The following is a 21,068-nucleotide window of genomic DNA, read 5'->3' as shown; positions in this document are numbered from 1 at the left end:
GTCCAATGAAAATAACATTGAAAAAACAAAAAATAGGAGCTCAAGTTAACCACCTTGATTGGGACCTCTCGCACCCAAAGCGAGAATCATACCCCTAGACCAACGAGCCACAGTCCTTTGAGCATTTGACGGAATTGTCCTCAGCGTTTGCACCCCCCTTAGGATTCGAGGCCAAGAATGCCTATTCCTGAAGTTTGTTCCTGCCGCTGAAAGCCTTGTCGGTGTATGAGCCAAATGAATGCCCCAGTCGGCACGCTCTGACTGTCTTCACAGGTCTCCTCCTCATCCCGAAGGTTGGTGGCCCATTGACATCAGGGTGGAAGGTGCTTGCGATACACTGTTCCTTCCTTCCTTCCTTCCTTCCTTTATTCCTCTTATGCTGTTTATGTAATAAGAGGGGACGATACACAGAAGAGAGAAAGTGGCCCAACACACTAGACTAGCAGTCTTCTGATCAATCTGCAGCTGGCAAGGTGGGGGAGAGCCTTTATTTTGCACCTGCTGGGATCTGCATTGGCAGAAGCTCTGAGGGCTGGGCCTTTCCTTTTGCCTGTAAAAACAAAAAGCAGCCCTCCTCCCTCCAGCCCTGAGAGCATGGGCGTGACACTGGAAAAAGCAGCATCTCCCCTTTGGTAAAGATGACCATTGCACAGCTGCTCACTCAGAGCTCGATCGTGCTCGATCAGGCGAGATATATTTAGGTCACCAGCAAAGTCTGTTCTCTTTTCTTGCGTAGGGTGAGCATTCACAGAGCCCAGCTTCGTTGACAAGAGTGCAAAAGGTGTATACTAAAAGCTTTCTGCTTTACTTGAGCGCCATGACCGTTATTATATTTTGGCTGCTCCAAGCAATCTCTGTCCAGCCGATGCAAATTTCCAGCTCAAATTTTCCCAGCACTCAAAAAGTCCCTCCTCCCGCCAGCTCTGCTTTCAGGAAGTTCAGCAGAAGCAGTCCAACTTCTGTTCCCACTTCAGAGGAAAAGCTTTCTCGGGCCAGAGAAAGCCAGGGAATCACTGTACCGGCAAGTGCATTTCTTACAACTGGTAATCCCTCAGAACACAGAAATGAAGAAGCTGTATATGAAAATGTATTATTTCTTTGGTACACTAACCTATGTAACTAATATGGACCATTTCAGAGGACGGAACGGACCCAACTGTGATCCCAGAGACCCAAATACCCAGCAGTAGGGAAAATAAATCCTCTCTGTGCTCTGCAACATTACATACACAAAATGCAAGCGCGTGCATTTTTTTATTGGCCCCATATACAGAATACATGTGAGGATGCTTGCCTTCCCAGTGTATTTCTCAAGCTCTTGAGAGCATATGCTATTTCCATGAGAACGCAAATAAGTTCATACTTTACATTTGTGTGTGACAAAAGGGGAAAAAAACTATTTTGTGTAAAATGCCAGCAGAGAGTGTTTCTGCCCGGTCTCGAACCGGGGACCTTTCGCGTGTGAGGCGAACGTGATAACCACTACACTACAGAAACAGCTGCTTGCTCACCTTTGTAGGGACTGGGAGAACAGGTGCAAAGGGCAGTGCAAGTGGACCTGCTTAAAGACTAATCAAATGCCTTGCGCCTGAAGCTCACACAATCCAGCCTAAAACATACGTCCTATCAAGCATGCGCACATATACAAGTATGCCAGCTGAGGGCCTATGCAGCGTACAGAGGGAAGGACATATTTCCACTTTGAGATCGGACGGCCAAAACTCACAAGCAAATCAAGGAATGTTACTGAGAGCTAACAGAGAACACAAAGTGCTTGTCGCAAGGACATGGCACGCAAAGAGGTTCAGGAAGTGAATTGTTCATCGACTACTGCTTACCGAGAAAACCAGAGAGTCTGTCCAATGAAAATAACATTGAAAAAACAAAAAAAAGGAGCTCAAGTTAACCACCTTGATTGGGCTCGTCCGGGATTTGAACCCGGGACCTCTCACACCCAAAGCGAGAATCATACCCCTAGACCAACGAGCCACGGTCCTTCGAGCATTTGACGGAATTGTCCTCAGCGTTTGCACCCCCCTTAGGATTCGAGGCCAAGAATGCCTATTCCTGAAGTTTGTTCCTGCCGCTGAAAGCCTTGTCGGTGTATGAGTCAAATGAATGCCCCAGTCGGCACGCTCTGACTGTCTTCACAGGTCTCCTCCTCATCCCGAAGGTTGGTGGCCCATTGACATCAGGGTGGAAGGTGCTTGCGATACACTGTTCCTTCCTTCCTTCCTTCCTTCCTTTATTCCTCTTATGCTGTTTATGTAATAAGAGGGGACGATACACAGAAGAGAGAAAGTGGCCCAACACACTAGACTAGCAGTCTTCTGATCAATCTGCAGCTGGCAAGGTGGGGGAGAGCCTTTATTTTGCACCTGCTGGGATCTGCATTGGCAGAAGCTCTGAGGGCTGGGCCTTTCCTTTTGCCTGTAAAAACAAAAAGCAGCCCTCCTCCCTCCAGCCCTGAGAGCATGGGCGTGACACTGGAAAAAGCAGCATCTCCCCTTTGGTAAAGATGACCATTGCACAGCTGCTCACTCAGAGCTCGATCGTGCTCGATCAGGCGAGATATATTTAGGTCACCAGCAAAGTCTGTTCTCTTTTCTTGCGTAGGGTGAGCATTCACAGAGCCCAGCTTCGTTGACAAGAGTGCAAAAGGTGTATACTAAAAGCTTTCTGCTTTACTTGAGCGCCATGGCCGTTATTATATTTTGGCTGCTCCAAGCAATCTCTGTCCAGCCGATGCAAATTTCCAGCTCAAATTTTCCCAGCACTCAAAAAGTCCCTCCTCCCGCCAGCTCTGCTTTCAGGAAGTTCAGCAGAAGCAGTCCAACTTCTGTTCCCACTTCAGAGGAAAAGCTTTCTCGGGCCAGAGAAAGCCAGGGAATCACTGTACCGGCAAGTGCATTTCTTACAACTGGTAATCCCTCAGAACACAGAAATGAAGAAGCTGTATATGAAAATGTATTATTTCTTTGGTACACTAACCTATGTAACTAATATGGACCATTTCAGAGGACGGAGCGGACCCAACTGTGATCCCAGAGACCCAAATACCCAGCAGTAGGGAAAATAAATCCTCTCTGTGCTCTGCAACATTACATACACAAAATGCAAGCGCGTGCATTTTTTTATTGGCCCCATATACAGAATACATGTGAGGATGCTTGCCTTCCCAGTGTATTTCTCAAGCTCTTGAGAGCATATGCTATTTCCATGGGAACGCAAATAAGTTCATACTTTACATTTGTGTGTGACAAAAGGGGAAAAAAACTATTTTGTGTAAAATGCCAGCAGAGAGTGTTTCTGCCGGGGACCTTTCGCGTGTGAGGCAAACGTGATAACCACTACACTACAGAAACAGCTGCTTGCTCACCTTTGTAGGGACTGGGAGAACAGGTGCAAAGGGCAGTGCAAGTGGACCTGCTTAAAGACTAATCAAATGCCTTGCGCCTGAAGCTCACACAATCCAGCCTAAAACATACGTCCTATCAAGCATGCGCACATATACAAGTATGCCAGCTGAGGGCCTATGCAGCGTACAGAGGGAAGGACATATTTCCACTTTGAGATCGGACGGCCAAAACTCACAAGCAAATCAAGGAATGTTACTGAGAGCTAACAGAGAACACAAAGTGCTTGTCGCAAGGACATGGCACGCAAAGAGGTTCAGGAAGTGAATTGTTCATCGACTACTGCTTACCGAGAAAACCAGAGAGTCTGTCCAATGAAAATAACATTGAAAAAACAAAAAAAAGGAGCTCAAGTTAACCACCTTGATTGGGCTCGTCCGGGATTTGAACCCGGGACCTCTCGCACCCAAAGCGAGAATCATACCCCTAGACCAACGAGCCACGGTCCTTTGAGCATTTGACGGAATTGTCCTCAGCGTTTGCACCCCCCTTAGGATTCGAGGCCAAGAATGCCTATTCCTGAAGTTTGTTCCTGCCGCTGAAAGCCTTGTCGGTGTATGAGCCAAATGAATGCCCCAGTCGGCACGCTCTGACTGTCTTCACAGGTCTCCTCCTCATCCCGAAGGTTGGTGGCCCATTGACATCAGGGTGGAAGGTGCTTGCGATACACTGTTCCTTCCTTCCTTCCTTCCTTCCTTTATTCCTCTTATGCTGTTTATGTAATAAGAGGGGACGATACACAGAAGAGAGAAAGTGGCCCAACACACTAGACTAGCAGTCTTCTGATCAATCTGCAGCTGGCAAGGTGGGGGAGAGCCTTTATTTTGCACCTGCTGGGATCTGCATTGGCAGAAGCTCTGAGGGATGGGCCTTTCCTTTTGCCTGTAAAAACAAAAAGCAGCCCTCCTCCCTCCAGCCCTGAGAGCATGGGCGTGACACTGGAAAAAGCAGCATCTCCCCTTTGGTAAAGATGACCATTGCACAGCTGCTCACTCAGAGCTCGATCGTGCTCGATCAGGCGAGATATATTTAGGTCACCAGCAAAGTCTGTTCTCTTTTCTTGCGTAGGGTGAGCATTCACAGAGCCCAGCTTCGTTGACAAGAGTGCAAAAGGTGTATACTAAAAGCTTTCTGCTTTACTTGAGCGCCATGGCCGTTATTATATTTTGGCTGCTCCAAGCAATCTCTGTCCAGCCGATGCAAATTTCCAGCTCAAATTTTCCCAGCACTCAAAAAGTCCCTCCTCCCGCCAGCTCTGCTTTCAGGAAGTTCAGCAGAAGCAGTCCAACTTCTGTTCCCACTTCAGAGGAAAAGCTTTCTCGGGCCAGAGAAAGCCAGGGAATCACTGTACCGGCAAGTGCATTTCTTACAACTGGTAATCCCTCAGAACACAGAAATGAAGAAGCTGTATATGAAAATGTATTATTTCTTTGGTACACTAACCTATGTAACTAATATGGACCATTTCAGAGGACGGAGCGGACCCAACTGTGATCCCAGAGACCCAAATACCCAGCAGTAGGGAAAATAAATCCTCTCTGTGCTCTGCAACATTACATACACAAAATGCAAGCGCGTGCATTTTTTTATTGGCCCCATATACAGAATACATGTGAGGATGCTTGCCTTCCCAGTGTATTTCTCAAGCTCTTGAGAGCATATGCTATTTCCATGGGAACGCAAATAAGTTCATACTTTACATTTGTGTGTGACAAAAGGGGAAAAAAACTATTTTGTGTAAAATGCCAGCAGAGAGTGTTTCTGCCCGGTCTCGAACCGGGGACCTTTCGCGTGTGAGGCGAACGTGATAACCACTACACTACAGAAACAGCTGCTTGCTCACCTTTGTAGGGACTGGGAGAACAGGTGCAAAGGGCAGTGCAAGTGGACCTGCTTAAAGACTAATCAAATGCCTTGCGCCTGAAGCTCACACAATCCAGCCTAAAACATACGTCCTATCAAGCATGCGCACATATACAAGTATGCCAGCTGAGGGCCTATGCAGCGTACAGAGGGAAGGACATATTTCCACTTTGAGATCGGACGGCCAAAACTCACAAGCAAATCAAGGAATGTTACTGAGAGCTAACAGAGAACACAAAGTGCTTGTCGCAAGGACATGGCACGCAAAGAGGTTCAGGAAGTGAATTGTTCATCGACTACTGCTTACCGAGAAAACCAGAGAGTCTGTCCAATGAAAATAACATTGAAAAAACAAAAAAAAGGAGCTCAAGTTAACCACCTTGATTGGGCTCGTCCGGGATTTGAACCCGGGACCTCTCGCACCCAAAGCGAGAATCATACCCCTAGACCAACTAGCCACAGTCCTTTGAGCATTTGACGGAATTGTCCTCAGCGTTTGCACCCCCCTTAGGATTCGAGGCCAAGAATGCCTATTCCTGAAGTTTGTTCCTGCCGCTGAAAGCCTTGTCGGTGTATGAGCCAAATGAATGCCCCAGTCGGCACGCTCTGACTGTCTTCACAGGTCTCCTCCTCATCCCGAAGGTTGGTGGCCCATTGACATCAGGGTGGAAGGTGCTTGCGATACACTGTTCCTTCCTTCCTTCCTTCCTTCCTTTATTCCTCTTATGCTGTTTATGTAATAAGAGGGGACGATACACAGAAGAGAGAAAGTGGCCCAACACACTAGACTAGCAGTCTTCTGATCAATCTGCAGCTGGCAAGGTGGGGGAGAGCCTTTATTTTGCACCTGCTGGGATCTGCATTGGCAGAAGCTCTGAGGGCTGGGCCTTTCCTTTTGCCTGTAAAAACAAAAAGCAGCCCTCCTCCCTCCAGCCCTGAGAACATGGGCGTGACACTGGAAAAAGCAGCATCTCCCCTTTGGTAAAGATGACCATTGCACAGCTGCTCACTCAGAGCTCGATCGTGCTCGATCAGGCGAGATATATTTAGGTCACCAGCAAAGTCTGTTCTCTTTTCTTGCGTAGGGTGAGCATTCACAGAGCCCAGCTTCGTTGACAAGAGTGCAAAAGGTGTATACTAAAAGCTTTCTGCTTTACTTGAGCGCCATGGCCGTTATTATATTTTGGCTGCTCCAAGCAATCTCTGTCCAGCCGATGCAAATTTCCAGCTCAAATTTTCCCAGCACTCAAAAAGTCCCTCCTCCCGCCAGCTCTGCTTTCAGGAAGTTCAGCAGAAGCAGTCCAACTTCTGTTCCCACTTCAGAGGAAAAGCTTTCTCGGGCCAGAGAAAGCCAGGGAATCACTGTACCGGCAAGTGCATTTCTTACAACTGGTAATCCCTCAGAACACAGAAATGAAGAAGCTGTATATGAAAATGTATTATTTCTTTGGTACACTAACCTATGTAACTAATATGGACCATTTCAGAGGACGGAGCGGACCCAACTGTGATCCCAGAGACCCAAATACCCAGCAGTAGGGAAAATAAATCCTCTCTGTGCTCTGCAACATTACATACACAAAATGCAAGCGCGTGCATTTTTTTATTGGCCCCATATACAGAATACATGTGAGGATGCTTGCCTTCCCAGTGTATTTCTCAAGCTCTTGAGAGCATATGCTATTTCCATGAGAACGCAAATAAGTTCATACTTTACATTTGTGTGTGACAAAAGGGGAAAAAAACTATTTTGTGTAAAATGCCAGCAGAGAGTGTTTCTGCCCGGTCTCGAACCGGGGACCTTTCGCGTGTGAGGCGAACGTGATAACCATACACTACAGAAACAGCTGCTTGCTCACCTTTGTAGGGACTGGGAGAACAGGTGCAAAGGGCAGTGCAAGTGGACCTGCTTAAAGACTAATCAAATGCCTTGCGCCTGAAGCTCACACAATCCAGCCTAAAACATACGTCCTATCAAGCATGCGCACATATACAAGTATGCCAGCTGAGGGCCTATGCAGCGTACAGAGGGAAGGACATATTTCCACTTTGAGATCGGACGGCCAAAACTCACAAGCAAATCAAGGAATGTTACTGAGAGCTAACAGAGAACACAAAGTGCTTGTCGCAAGGACATGGCACGCAAAGAGGTTCAGGAAGTGAATTGTTCATCGACTACTGCTTACCGAGAAAACCAGAGAGTCTGTCCAATGAAAATAACATTGAAAAAACAAAAAAAAGGAGCTCAAGTTAACCACCTTGATTGGGCTCGTCCGGGATTTGAACCCGGGACTTCTCGCACCCAAAGCGAGAATCATACCCCTAGACCAACGAGCCACGGTCCTTTGAGCATTTGACGGAATTGTCCTCAGCGTTTGCACCCCCCTTAGGATTCGAGGCCAAGAATGCCTATTCCTGAAGTTTGTTCCTGCCGCTGAAAGCCTTGTCGGTGTATGAGCCAAATGAATGCCCCAGTCGGCACGCTCTGACTGTCTTCACAGGTCTCCTCCTCATCCCGAAGGTTGGTGGTCCATTGACATCAGGGTGGAAGGTGCTTGCGATACACTGTTCCTTCCTTCCTTCCTTCCTTCCTTCCTTTATTCCTCTTATGCTGTTTATGTAATAAGAGGGGACGATACACAGAAGAGAGAAAGTGGCCCAACACACTAGACTAGCAGTCTTCTGATCAATCTGCAGCTGGCAAGGTGGGGGAGAGCCTTTATTTTGCACCTGCTGGGATCTGCATTGGCAGAAGCTCTGAGGGCTGGGCCTTTCCTTTTGCCTGTAAAAACAAAAAGCAGCCCTCCTCCCTCCAGCCCTGAGAGCATGGGCGTGACACTGGAAAAATCAGCATCTCCCCTTTGGTAAAGATGACCATTGCACAGCTGCTCACTCAGAGCTCGATCGTGCTCGATCAGGCGAGATATATTTAGGTCACCAGCAAAGTCTGTTCTCTTTTCTTGCGTAGGGTGAGCATTCACAGAGCCCAGCTTCGTTGACAAGAGTGCAAAAGGTGTATACTAAAAGCTTTCTGCTTTACTTGAGCGCCATGGCCGTTATTATATTTTGGCTGCTCCAAGCAATCTCTGTCCAGCCGATGCAAATTTCCAGCTCAAATTTTCCCAGCACTCAAAAAGTCCCTCCTCCCGCCAGCTCTGCTTTCAGGAAGTTCAGCAGAAGCAGTCCAACTTCTGTTCCCACTTCAGAGGAAAAGCTTTCTCGGGCCAGAGAAAGCCAGGGAATCACTGTACCGGCAAGTGCATTTCTTACAACTGGTAATCCCTCAGAACACAGAAATGAAGAAGCTGTTTATGAAAATGTATTATTTCTTTGGTACACTAACCTATGTAACTAATATGGACCATTTCAGAGGACGGAGCGGACCCAACTGTGATCCCAGAGACCCAAATACCCAGCAGTAGGGAAAATAAATCCTCTCTGTGCTCTGCAACATTACATACACAAAATGCAAGCGCGTGCATTTTTTTATTGGCCCCATATACAGAATACATGTGAGGATGCTTGCCTTCCCAGTGTATTTCTCAAGCTCTTGAGAGCATATGCTATTTCCATGGGAACGCAAATAAGTTCATACTTTACATTTGTGTGTGACAAAAGGGGAAAAAAACTATTTTGTGTAAAATGCCAGCAGAGAGTGTTTCTGCCCGGTCTCGAACCGGGGACCTTTCGCGTGTGAGGCGAACGTGATAACCACTACACTACAGAAACAGCTGCTTGCTCACCTTTGTAGGGACTGGGAGAACAGGTGCAAAGGGCAGTGCAAGTGGACCTGCTTAAAGACTAATCAAATGCCTTGCGCCTGAAGCTCACACAATCCAGCCTAAAACATACGTCCTATCAAGCATGCGCACATATACAAGTATGCCAGCTGAGGGCCTATGCAGCGTACAGAGGGAAGGACATATTTCCACTTTGAGATCGGACGGCCAAAACTCACAAGCAAATCAAGGAATGTTACTGAGAGCTAACAGAGAACACAAAGTGCTTGTCGCAAGGACATGGCACGCAAAGAGGTTCAGGAAGTGAATTGTTCATCGACTACTGCTTACCGAGAAAACCAGAGAGTCTGTCCAATGAAAATAACATTGAAAAAACAAAAAATAGGAGCTCAAGTTAACCACCTTGATTGGGACCTCTCGCACCCAAAGCGAGAATCATACCCCTAGACCAACGAGCCACAGTCCTTTGAGCATTTGACGGAATTGTCCTCAGCGTTTGCACCCCCCTTAGGATTCGAGGCCAAGAATGCCTATTCCTGAAGTTTGTTCCTGCCGCTGAAAGCCTTGTCGGTGTATGAGCCAAATGAATGCCCCAGTCGGCACGCTCTGACTGTCTTCACAGGTCTCCTCCTCATCCCGAAGGTTGGTGGCCCATTGACATCAGGGTGGAAGGTGCTTGCGATACACTGTTCCTTCCTTCCTTCCTTCCTTCCTTTATTCCTCTTATGCTGTTTATGTAATAAGAGGGGACGATACACAGAAGAGAGAAAGTGGCCCAACACACTAGACTAGCAGTCTTCTGATCAATCTGCAGCTGGCAAGGTGGGGGAGAGCCTTTATTTTGCACCTGCTGGGATCTGCATTGGCAGAAGCTCTGAGGGCTGGGCCTTTCCTTTTGCCTGTAAAAACAAAAAGCAGCCCTCCTCCCTCCAGCCCTGAGAGCATGGGCGTGACACTGGAAAAAGCAGCATCTCCCCTTTGGTAAAGATGACCATTGCACAGCTGCTCACTCAGAGCTCGATCGTGCTCGATCAGGCGAGATATATTTAGGTCACCAGCAAAGTCTGTTCTCTTTTCTTGCGTAGGGTGAGCATTCACAGAGCCCAGCTTCGTTGACAAGAGTGCAAAAGGTGTATACTAAAAGCTTTCTGCTTTACTTGAGCGCCATGGCCGTTATTATATTTTGGCTGCTCCAAGCAATCTCTGTCCAGCCGATGCAAATTTCCAGCTCAAATTTTCCCAGCACTCAAAAAGTCCCTCCTCCCGCCAGCTCTGCTTTCAGGAAGTTCAGCAGAAGCAGTCCAACTTCTGTTCCCACTTCAGAGGAAAAGCTTTCTCGGGCCAGAGAAAGCCAGGGAATCACTGTACCGGCAAGTGCATTTCTTACAACTGGTAATCCCTCAGAACACAGAAATGAAGAAGCTGTATATGAAAATGTATTATTTCTTTGGTACACTAACCTATGTAACTAATATGGACCATTTCAGAGGACGGAGCGGACCCAACTGTGATCCCAGAGACTCAAATACCCAGCAGTAGGGAAAATAAATCCTCTCTGTGCTCTGCAACATTACATACACAAAATGCAAGCGCGTGCATTTTTTTATTGGCCCCATATACAGAATACATGTGAGGATGCTTGCCTTCCCAGTGTATTTCTCAAGCTCTTGAGAGCATATGCTATTTCCATGGGAACGCAAATAAGTTCATACTTTACATTTGTGTGTGACAAAAGGGGAAAAAAACTATTTTGTGTAAAATGCCAGCAGAGAATGTTTCTGCCCGGTCTCGAACCGGGGACCTTTCGCGTGTGAGGCGAACGTGATAACCACTACACTACAGAAACAGCTGCTTACTCACCTTTGTAGGGACTGGGAGAACAGGTGCAAAGGGCAGTGCAAGTGGACCTGCTTAAAGACTAATCAAATGCCTTGCGCCTGAAGCTCACACAATCCAGCCTAAAACATACGTCCTATCAAGCATGCGCACATATACAAGTATGCCAGCTGAGGGCCTATGCAGCGTACAGAGGGAAGGACATATTTCCACTTTGAGATCGGACGGCCAAAACTCACAAGCAAATCAAGGAATGTTACTGAGAGCTAACAGAGAACACAAAGTGCTTGTCGCAAGGACATGGCACGCAAAGAGGTTCAGGAAGTGAATTGTTCATCGACTACTGCTTACCGAGAAAACCAGAGAGTCTGTCCAATGAAAATAACATTGAAAAAACAAAAAATAGGAGCTCAAGTTAACCACCTTGATTGGGACCTCTCGCACCCAAAGCGAGAATCATACCCCTAGACCAACGAGCCACAGTCCTTTGAGCATTTGACGGAATTGTCCTCAGCGTTTGCACCCCCCTTAGGATTCGAGGCCAAGAATGCCTATTCCTGAAGTTTGTTCCTGCCGCTGAAAGCCTTGTCGGTGTATGAGCCAAATGAATGCCCCAGTCGGCACGCTCTGACTGTCTTCACAGGTCTCCTCCTCATCCCGAAGGTTGGTGGCCCATTGACATCAGGGTGGAAGGTGCTTGCGATACACTGTTCCTTCCTTCCTTCCTTCCTTCCTTTATTCCTCTTATGCTGTTTATGTAATAAGAGGGGACGATACACAGAAGAGAGAAAGTGGCCCAACACACTAGACTAGCAGTCTTCTGATCAATCTGCAGCTGGCAAGGTGGGGGAGAGCCTTTATTTTGCACCTGCTGGGATCTGCATTGGCAGAAGCTCTGAGGGCTGGGCCTTTCCTTTTGCCTGTAAAAACAAAAAGCAGCCCTCCTCCCTCCAGCCCTGAGAGCATGGGCGTGACACTGGAAAAAGCAGCATCTCCCCTTTGGTAAAGATGACCATTGCACAGCTGCTCACTCAGAGCTCGATCGTGCTCGATCAGGCCAGATATATTTAGGTCACCAGCAAAGTCTGTTCTCTTTTCTTGCGTAGGGTGAGCATTCACAGAACCCAGCTTCGTTGACAAGAGTGCAAAAGGTGTATACTAAAAGCTTTCTGCTTTACTTGAGCGCCATGGCCGTTATTATATTTTGGCTGCTCCAAGCAATCTCTGTCCAGCCGATGCAAATTTCCAGCTCAAATTTTCCCAGCACTCAAAAAGTCCCTCCTCCCGCCAGCTCTGCTTTCAGGAAGTTCAGCAGAAGCAGTCCAACTTCTGTTCCCACTTCAGAGGAAAAGCTTTCTCGGGCCAGAGAAAGCCAGGGAATCACTGTACCGGCAAGTGCATTTCTTACAACTGGTAATCCCTCAGAACACAGAAATGAAGAAGCTGTATATGAAAATGTATTATTTCTTTGGTACACTAACCTATGTAACTAATATGGACCATTTCAGAGGACGGAGCGGACCCAACTGTGATCCCAGAGACTCAAATACCCAGCAGTAGGGAAAATAAATCCTCTCTGTGCTCTGCAACATTACATACACAAAATGCAAGCGCGTGCATTTTTTTATTGGCCCCATATACAGAATACATGTGAGGATGCTTGCCTTCCCAGTGTATTTCTCAAGCTCTTGAGAGCATATGCTATTTCCATGGGAACGCAAATAAGTTCATACTTTACATTTGTGTGTGACAAAAGGGGAAAAAAACTATTTTGTGTAAAATGCCAGCAGAGAGTGTTTCTGCCCGGTCTCGAACCGGGGACCTTTCGCGTGTGAGGCGAACGTGATAACCACTACACTACAGAAACAGCTGCTTACTCACCTTTGTAGGGACTGGGAGAACAGGTGCAAAGGGCAGTGCAAGTGGACCTGCTTAAAGACTAATCAAATGCCTTGCGCCTGAAGCTCACACAATCCAGCCTAAAACATACGTCCTATCAAGCATGCGCACATATACAAGTATGCCAGCTGAGGGCCTATGCAGCGTACAGAGGGAAGGACATATTTCCACTTTGAGATCGGACGGCCAAAACTCACAAGCAAATCAAGGAATGTTACTGAGAGCTAACAGAGAACACAAAGTGCTTGTCGCAAGGACATGGCACGCAAAGAGGTTCAGGAAGTGAATTGTTCATCGACTACTGCTTACCGAGAAAACCAGAGAGTCTGTCCAATGAAAATAACATTGAAAAAACAAAAAATAGGAGCTCAAGTTAACCACCTTGATTGGGACCTCTCGCACCCAAAGCGAGAATCATACCCCTAGACCAACGAGCCACGGTCCTTTGAGCATTTGACGGAATTGTCCTCAGCGTTTGCACCCCCCTTAGGATTCGAGGTAAAGAATGCCTATTCCTGAAGTTTGTTCCTGCCGCTGAAAGCCTTGTCGGTGTATGAGCCAAATGAATGCCCCAGTCGGCACGCTCTGACTGTCTTCACAGGTCTCCTCCTCATCCCGAAGGTTGGTGGCCCATTGACATCAGGGTGGAAGGTGCTTGCGATACACTGTTCCTTCCTTCCTTCCTTCCTTCCTTTATTCCTCTTATGCTGTTTATGTAATAAGAGGGGATGATACACAGAAGAGAGAAAGTGGCCCAACACACTAGACTAGCAGTCTTCTGATCAATCTGCAGCTGGCAAGGTGGGGGAGAGCCTTTATTTTGCACCTGCTGGGATCTGCATTGGCAGAAGCTCTGAGGGCTGGGCCTTTCCTTTTGCCTGTAAAAACAAAAAGCAGCCCTCCTCCCTCCAGCCCTGAGAGCATGGGCGTGACACTGGAAAAAGCAGCATCTCCCCTTTGGTAAAGATGACCATTGCACAGCTGCTCACTCAGAGCTCGATCGTGCTCGATCAGGCGAGATATATTTAGGTCACCAGCAAAGTCTGTTCTCTTTTCTTGCGTAGGGTGAGCATTCACAGAGCCCAGCTTCGTTGACAAGAGTGCAAAAGGTGTATACTAAAAGCTTTCTGCTTTACTTGAGCGCCATGGCCGTTATTATATTTTGGCTGCTCCAAGCAATCTCTGTCCAGCCGATGCAAATTTCCAGCTCAAATTTTCCCAGCACTCAAAAAGTCCCTCCTCCCGCCAGCTCTGCTTTCAGGAAGTTCAGCAGAAGCAGTCCAACTTCTGTTCCCACTTCAGAGGAAAAGCTTTCTCGGGCCAGAGAAAGCCAGGGAATCACTGTACCGGCAAGTGCATTTCTTACAACTGGTAATCCCTCAGAACACAGAAATAAAGAAGCTGTATATGAAAATGTATTATTTCTTTGGTACACTAACCTATGTAACTAATATGGACCATTTCAGAGGACGGAGCGGACCCAACTGTGATCCCAGAGACTCAAATACCCAGCAGTAGGGAAAATAAATCCTCTCTGTGCTCTGCAACATTACATACACAAAATGCAAGCGCGTGCATTTTTTTATTGGCCCCATATACAGAATACATGTGAGGATGCTTGCCTTCCCAGTGTATTTCTCAAGCTCTTGAGAGCATATGCTATTTCCATGGGAACGCAAATAAGTTCATACTTTACATTTGTGTGTGACAAAAGGGGAAAAAAACTATTTTGTGTAAAATGCCAGCAGAGAGTGTTTCTGCCTGGTCTCGAACCGGGGACCTTTCGCGTGTGAGGCGAACGTGATAACCACTACACTACAGAAACAGCTGCTTACTCACCTTTGTAGGGACTGGGAGAACAGGTGCAAAGGGCAGTGCAAGTGGACCTGCTTAAAGACTAATCAAATGCCTTGCGCCTGAAGCTCACACAATCCAGCCTAAAACATACGTCCTATCAAGCATGCGCACATATACAAGTATGCCAGCTGAGGGCCTATGCAGCGTACAGAGGGAAGGACATATTTCCACTTTGAGATCGGACGGCCAAAACTCACAAGCAAATCAAGGAATGTTACTGAGAGCTAACAGAGAACACAAAGTGCTTGTCGCAAGGACATGGCACGCAAAGAGGTTCAGGAAGTGAATTGTTCATCGACTACTGCTTACCGAGAAAACCAGAGAGTCTGTCCAATGAAAATAACATTGAAAAAACAAAAAATAGGAGCTCAAGTTAACCACCTTGATTGGGACCTCTCGCACCCAAAGCGAGAATCATACCCCTAGACCAACGAGCCACAGTCCTTTGAGCATTTGACGGAATTGTCCTCAGCGTTTGCACCCCCCTTAGGATTCGAGGCCAAGAATGCCTATTCCTGAAGTTTGTTCCTGCCGCTGAAAGCCTTGTCGGTGTATGAGCCAAATGAATGCCCCAGTCGGCACGCTCTGACTGTCTTCACAGGTCTCCTCCTCATCCCGAAGGTTGGTGGCCCATTGACATCAGGGTGGAAGGTGCTTGCGATACACTGTTCCTTCCTTCCTTCCTTCCTTCCTTCCTTTATTCCTCTTATGCTGTTTATGTAATAAGAGGGGACGATACACAGAAGAGAGAAAGTGGCCCAACACACTAGACTAGCAGTCTTCTGATCAATCTGCAGCTGGCAAGGTGGGGGAGAGCCTTTATTTTGCACCTGCTGGGATCTGCATTGGCAGAAGCTCTGAGGGCTGGGCCTTTCCTTTTGCCTGTAAAAACAAAAAGCAGCCCTCCTCCCTCCAGCCCTGAGAGCATGGGCGTGACACTGGAAAAAGCAGCATCTCCCCTTTGGTAAAGATGACCATTGCACAGCTGCTCACTCAGAGCTCGATCGTGCTCGATCAGGCGAGATATATTTAGGTCACCAGCAAAGTCTGTTCTCTTTTCTTGCGTAGGGTGAGCATTCACAGAGCCCAGCTTCGTTGACAAGAGTGCAAAAGGTGTATACTAAAAGCTTTCTGCTTTACTTGAGCGCCATGGCCGTTATTATATTTTGGCTGCTCCAAGCAATCTCTGTCCAGCCGATGCAAATTTCCAGCTCAAATTTTCCCAGCACTCAAAAAGTCCCTCCTCCCGCCAGCTCTGCTTTCAGGAAGTTCAGCAGAAGCAGTCCAACTTCTGTTCCCACTTCAGAGGAAAAGCTTTCTCGGGCCAGAGAAAGACAGGGAATCACTGTACCGGCAAGTGCATTTCTTACAACTGGTAATCCCTCAGAACACAGAAATGAAGAAGCTGTATATGAAAATGTATTATTTCTTTGGTACACTAACCTATGTAACTAATATGGACCATTTCAGAGGACGGAGCGGACCCAACTGTGATCCCAGAGACCCAAATACCCAGCAGTAGGGAAAATAAATCCTCTCTGTGCTCTGCAACATTACATACACAAAATGCAAGCGCGTGCATTTTTTTATTGGCCCCATATACAGAATACATGTGAGGATGCTTGCCTTCCCAGTGTATTTCTCAAGCTCTTGAGAGCATATGCTATTTCCATGGGAACGCAAATAAGTTCATACTTTACATTTGTGTGTGACAAAAGGGGAAAAAAACTATTTTGTGTAAAATGCCAGCAGAGAGTGTTTCTGCCCGGTCTCGAACCGGGGACCTTTATAACCACTACACTACAGAAACAGCTGCTTGCTCACCTTTGTAGGGACTGGGAGAACAGGTGCAAAGGGCAGTGCAAGTGGACCTGCTTAAAGACTAATCAAATGCCTTGCGCCTGAAGCTCACACAATCCAGCCTAAAACATACGTCCTATCAAGCATGCGCACATATACAAGTATGCCAGCTGAGGGCCTATGCAGCGTACAGAGGGAAGGACATATTTCCACTTTGAGATCGGACGGCCAAAACTCACAAGCAAATCAAGGAATGTTACTGAGAGCTAACAGAGAACACAAAGTGCTTGTCGCAAGGACATGGCACGCAAAGAGGTTCAGGAAGTGAATTGTTCATCGACTACTGCTTACCGAGAAAACCAGAGAGTCTGTCCAATGAAAATAACATTGAAAAAACAAAAAAAAGGAGCTCAAGTTAACCACCTTGATTGGGCTCGTACGGGATTTGAACCCGGGACCTCTCGCACCCAAAGCGAGAATCATACCCCTAGACCAACGAGCCACGGTCCTTTGAGCATTTGACGGAATTGTCCTCAGCGTTTGCACCCCCCTTAGGATTCGAGGCCAAGAATGCCTATTCCTGAAGTTTGTTCCTGCCGCTGAAAGCCTTGTCGGTGTATGAGCCAAATGAATGCCCCAGTCGGCACGCTCTGACTGTCTTCACAGGTCTCCTCCTCATCCCGAAGGTTGGTGGCCCATTGACATCAGGGTGGAAGGTGCTTGCGATACACTGTTCCTTCCTTCCTTCCTTCCTTCCTTTATTCCTCTTATGCTGTTTATGTAATAAGAGGGGACGATACACAGAAGAGAGAAAGTGGCCCAACACACTAGACTAGCAGTCTTCTGATCAATCTGCAGCTGGCAAGGTGGGGGAGAGCCTTTATTTTGCACCTGCTGGGATCTGCATTGGCAGAAGCTCTGAGGGCTGGGCCTTTCCTTTTGCCTGTAAAAACAAAAAGCAGCCCTCCTCCCTCCAGCCCTGAGAGCATGGGCGTGACACTGGAAAAAGCAGCATCTCCCCTTTGGTAAAGATGACCATTGCACAGCTGCTCACTCAGAGCTCGATCGTGCTCGATCAGGCCAGATATATTTAGGTCACCAGCAAAGTCTGTTCTCTTTTCTTGCGTAGGGTGAGCATTCACAGAACCCAGCTTCGTTGACAAGAGTGCAAAAGGTGTATACTAAAAGCTTTCTGCTTTACTTGAGCGCCATGGCCGTTATTATATTTTGGCTGCTCCAAGCAATCTCTGTCCAGCCGATGCAAATTTCCAGCTCAAATTTTCCCAGCACTCAAAAAGTCCCTCCTCCCGCCAGCTCTGCTTTCAGGAAGTTCAGCAGAAGCAGTCCAACTTCTGTTCCCACTTCAGAGGAAAAGCTTTCTCGGGCCAGAGAAAGCCAGGGAATCACTGTACCGGCAAGTGCATTTCTTACAACTGGTAATCCCTCAGAACACAGAAATGAAGAAGCTGTATATGAAAATGTATTATTTCTTTGGTACACTAACCTATGTAACTAATATGGACCATTTCAGAGGACGGAGCGGACCCAACTGTGATCCCAGAGACCCAAATACCCAGCAGTAGGGAAAATAAATCCTCTCTGTGCTCTGCAACATTACATACACAAAATGCAAGCGCGTGCATTTTTTTATTGGCCCCATATACAGAATACATGTGAGGATGCTTGCCTTCCCAGTGTATTTCTCAAGCTCTTGAGAGCATATGCTATTTCCATGGGAACGCAAATAAGTTCATACTTTACATTTGTGTGTGACAAAAGGGGAAAAAAACTATTTTGTGTAAAATGCCAGCAGAGAGTGTTTCTGCCCGGTCTCGAACCGGGGACCTTTCGCGTGTGAGGCGAACGTGATAACCACTACACTACAGAAACAGCTGCTTGCTCACCTTTGTAGGGACTGGGAGAACAGGTGCAAAGGGCAGTGCAAGTGGACCTGCTTAAAGACTAATCAAATGCTTTGCGCCTGAAGCTCACACAATCCAGCCTAAAACATACGTCCTATCAAGCATGCGCACATATACAAGTATGCCAGCTGAGGGCCTATGCAGCGTACAGAGGGAAGGACATATTTCCACTTTGAGATCGGACGGCCAAAACTCACAAGCAAATCAAGGAATGTTACTGAGAGCTAACAGAGAACACAAAGTGCTTGTCGCAAGGACATGGCACGCAAAGAGGTTCAGGAAGTGAATTGTTCATCGACTACTGCTTACCGAGAAAACCAGAGAGTCTGTCCAATGAAAATAACATTGAAAAAACAAAAAATAGGAGCTCAAGTTAACCACCTTGATTGGGACCTCTCGCACCCAAAGCGAGAATCATACCCCTAGACCAACGAGCCACAGTCCTTTGAGCATTTGACGGAATTGTCCTCAGCGTTTGCACCCCCCTTAGGATTCGAGGCCAAGAATGCCTATTCCTGAAGTTTGTTCCTGCCGCTGAAAGCCTTGTCGGTGTATGAGCCAAATGAATGCCCCAGTCGGCACGCTCTGACTGTCTTCACAGGTCTCCTCCTCATCCCGAAGGTTGGTGGCCCATTGACATCAGGGTGGAAGGTGCTTGCGATACACTGTTCCTTCCTTCCTTCCTTCCTTCCTTTATTCCTCTTATGCTGTTTATGTAATAAGAGGGGACGATACACAGAAGAGAGAAAGTGGCCCAACACACTAGACTAGCAGTCTTCTGATCAATCTGCAGCTGGCAAGGTGGGGGAGAGCCTTTATTTTGCACCTGCTGGGATCTGCATTGGCAGAAGCTCTGAGGGCTGGGCCTTTCCTTTTGCCTGTAAAAACAAAAAGCAGCCCTCCTCCCTCCAGCCCTGAGAGCATGGGCGTGACACTGGAAAAAGCAGCATCTCCCCTTTGGTAAAGATGACCATTGCACAGCTGCTCACTCAGAGCTCGATCGTGCTCGATCAGGCGAGATATATTTAGGTCACCAGCAAAGTCTGTTCTCTTTTCTTGCGTAGGGTGAGCATTCACAGAGCCCAGCTTCGTTGACAAGAGTGCAAAAGGTGTATACTAAAAGCTTTCTGCTTTACTTGAGCGCCATGACCGTTATTATATTTTGGCTGCTCCAAGCAATCTCTGTCCAGCCGATGCAAATTTCCAGCTCAAATTTTCCCAGCACTCAAAAAGTCCCTCCTCCCGCCAGCTCTGCTTTCAGGAAGTTCAGCAGAAGCAGTCCAACTTCTGTTCCCACTTCAGAGGAAAAGCTTTCTCGGGCCAGAGAAAGCCAGGGAATCACTGTACCGGCAAGTGCATTTCTTACAACTGGTAATCCCTCAGAACACAGAAATGAAGAAGCTGTATATGAAAATGTATTATTTCTTTGGTACACTAACCTATGTAACTAATATGGACCATTTCAGAGGACGGAACGGACCCAACTGTGATCCCAGAGACCCAAATACCCAGCAGTAGGGAAAATAAATCCTCTCTGTGCTCTGCAACATTACATACACAAAATGCAAGCGCGTGCATTTTTTTATTGGCCCCATATACAGAATACATGTGAGGATGCTTGCCTTCCCAGTGTATTTCTCAAGCTCTTGAGAGCATATGCTATTTCCATGAGAACGCAAATAAGTTCATACTTTACATTTGTGTGTGACAAAAGGGGAAAAAAACTATTTTGTGTAAAATGCCAGCAGAGAGTGTTTCTGCCCGGTCTCGAACCGGGGACCTTTCGCGTGTGAGGCGAACGTGATAACCACTACACTACAGAAACAGCTGCTTGCTCACCTTTGTAGGGACTGGGAGAACAGGTGCAAAGGGCAGTGCAAGTGGACCTGCTTAAAGACTAATCAAATGCCTTGCGCCTGAAGCTCACACAATCCAGCCTAAAACATACGTCCTATCAAGCATGCGCACATATACAAGTATGCCAGCTGAGGGCCTATGCAGCGTACAGAGGGAAGGACATATTTCCACTTTGAGATCGGACGGCCAAAACTCACAAGCAAATCAAGGAATGTTACTGAGAGCTAACAGAGAACACAAAGTGCTTGTCGCAAGGACATGGCACGCAAAGAGGTTCAGGAAGTGAATTGTTCATCGACTACTGCTTACCGAGAAAACCAGAGAGTCTGTCCAATGAAAATAACATTGAAAAAACAAAAAAAAGGAGCTCAAGTTAACCACCTTGATTGGGCTCGTCCGGGATTTTAACCCGGGACCTCTCACACCCAAAGCGAGAATCATACCCCTAGACCAACGAGCCACGGTCCTTCGAGCATTTGACGGAATTGTCCTCAGCGTTTGCACCCCCCTTAGGATTCGAGGCCAAGAATGCCTATTCCTGAAGTTTGTTCCTGCCGCTGAAAGCCTTGTCGGTGTATGAGTCAAATGAATGCCCCAGTCGGCACGCTCTGACTGTCTTCACAGGTCTCCTCCTCATCCCGAAGGTTGGTGGCCCATTGACATCAGGGTGGAAGGTGCTTGCGATACACTGTTCCTTCCTTCCTTCCTTCCTTCCTTTATTCCTCTTATGCTGTTTATGTAATAAGAGGGGACGATACACAGAAGAGAGAAAGTGGCCCAACACACTAGACTAGCAGTCTTCTGATCAATCTGCAGCTGGCAAGGTGGGGGAGAGCCTTTATTTTGCACCTGCTGGGATCTGCATTGGCAGAAGCTCT

The 21,068-nt window shown here is 47.2% G+C and overlaps 12 non-coding genes across 12 annotated transcripts; all 12 read right to left on the bottom strand.

The window, feature by feature from the left end:
* Positions 1 to 1,424: 1,424 nt before the first annotated feature.
* Positions 1,425 to 1,497, bottom strand: TRNAV-CAC (transfer RNA valine (anticodon CAC)). The gene has a single exon. It is a non-coding gene; the product is annotated as a tRNA-Val (tRNA).
* Positions 1,498 to 1,917: 420 nt separating this feature from the next.
* TRNAP-UGG (transfer RNA proline (anticodon UGG)) lies at positions 1,918 to 1,989 on the bottom strand. Its single transcript has one exon. It is a non-coding gene; the product is annotated as a tRNA-Pro (tRNA).
* A 1,796-nt stretch (positions 1,990 to 3,785) lies between these two features.
* TRNAP-UGG (transfer RNA proline (anticodon UGG)) lies at positions 3,786 to 3,857 on the bottom strand. Its single transcript has one exon. It is a non-coding gene; the product is annotated as a tRNA-Pro (tRNA).
* A 1,315-nt stretch (positions 3,858 to 5,172) lies between these two features.
* Positions 5,173 to 5,245, bottom strand: TRNAV-CAC (transfer RNA valine (anticodon CAC)). Its single transcript has one exon. It is a non-coding gene; the product is annotated as a tRNA-Val (tRNA).
* Positions 5,246 to 7,544: 2,299 nt separating this feature from the next.
* TRNAP-UGG (transfer RNA proline (anticodon UGG)) lies at positions 7,545 to 7,616 on the bottom strand. Its single transcript has one exon. It is a non-coding gene; the product is annotated as a tRNA-Pro (tRNA).
* A 1,319-nt stretch (positions 7,617 to 8,935) lies between these two features.
* Positions 8,936 to 9,008, bottom strand: TRNAV-CAC (transfer RNA valine (anticodon CAC)). The gene has a single exon. It is a non-coding gene; the product is annotated as a tRNA-Val (tRNA).
* Positions 9,009 to 10,792: 1,784 nt separating this feature from the next.
* On the bottom strand, positions 10,793 to 10,865 carry TRNAV-CAC (transfer RNA valine (anticodon CAC)). Its single transcript has one exon. It is a non-coding gene; the product is annotated as a tRNA-Val (tRNA).
* A 1,784-nt stretch (positions 10,866 to 12,649) lies between these two features.
* On the bottom strand, positions 12,650 to 12,722 carry TRNAV-CAC (transfer RNA valine (anticodon CAC)). Its single transcript has one exon. It is a non-coding gene; the product is annotated as a tRNA-Val (tRNA).
* Positions 12,723 to 14,506: 1,784 nt separating this feature from the next.
* On the bottom strand, positions 14,507 to 14,579 carry TRNAV-CAC (transfer RNA valine (anticodon CAC)). Its single transcript has one exon. It is a non-coding gene; the product is annotated as a tRNA-Val (tRNA).
* A 2,262-nt stretch (positions 14,580 to 16,841) lies between these two features.
* On the bottom strand, positions 16,842 to 16,913 carry TRNAP-UGG (transfer RNA proline (anticodon UGG)). The gene has a single exon. It is a non-coding gene; the product is annotated as a tRNA-Pro (tRNA).
* Positions 16,914 to 18,228: 1,315 nt separating this feature from the next.
* TRNAV-CAC (transfer RNA valine (anticodon CAC)) lies at positions 18,229 to 18,301 on the bottom strand. The gene has a single exon. It is a non-coding gene; the product is annotated as a tRNA-Val (tRNA).
* A 1,784-nt stretch (positions 18,302 to 20,085) lies between these two features.
* Positions 20,086 to 20,158, bottom strand: TRNAV-CAC (transfer RNA valine (anticodon CAC)). The gene has a single exon. It is a non-coding gene; the product is annotated as a tRNA-Val (tRNA).
* Positions 20,159 to 21,068: the final 910 nt, after the last annotated feature.

The sequence above is a fragment of the Ambystoma mexicanum genome, chromosome 2q, assembly GCF_040938575.1.
Source record: "Ambystoma mexicanum isolate Mex_15411 chromosome 2q, UKY_AmexF1_1, whole genome shotgun sequence".
Classification (NCBI taxonomy): Eukaryota; Metazoa; Chordata; class Amphibia; order Caudata; family Ambystomatidae; genus Ambystoma; species Ambystoma mexicanum.
This window is presented reverse-complemented; position numbering and strand designations above follow the sequence as displayed.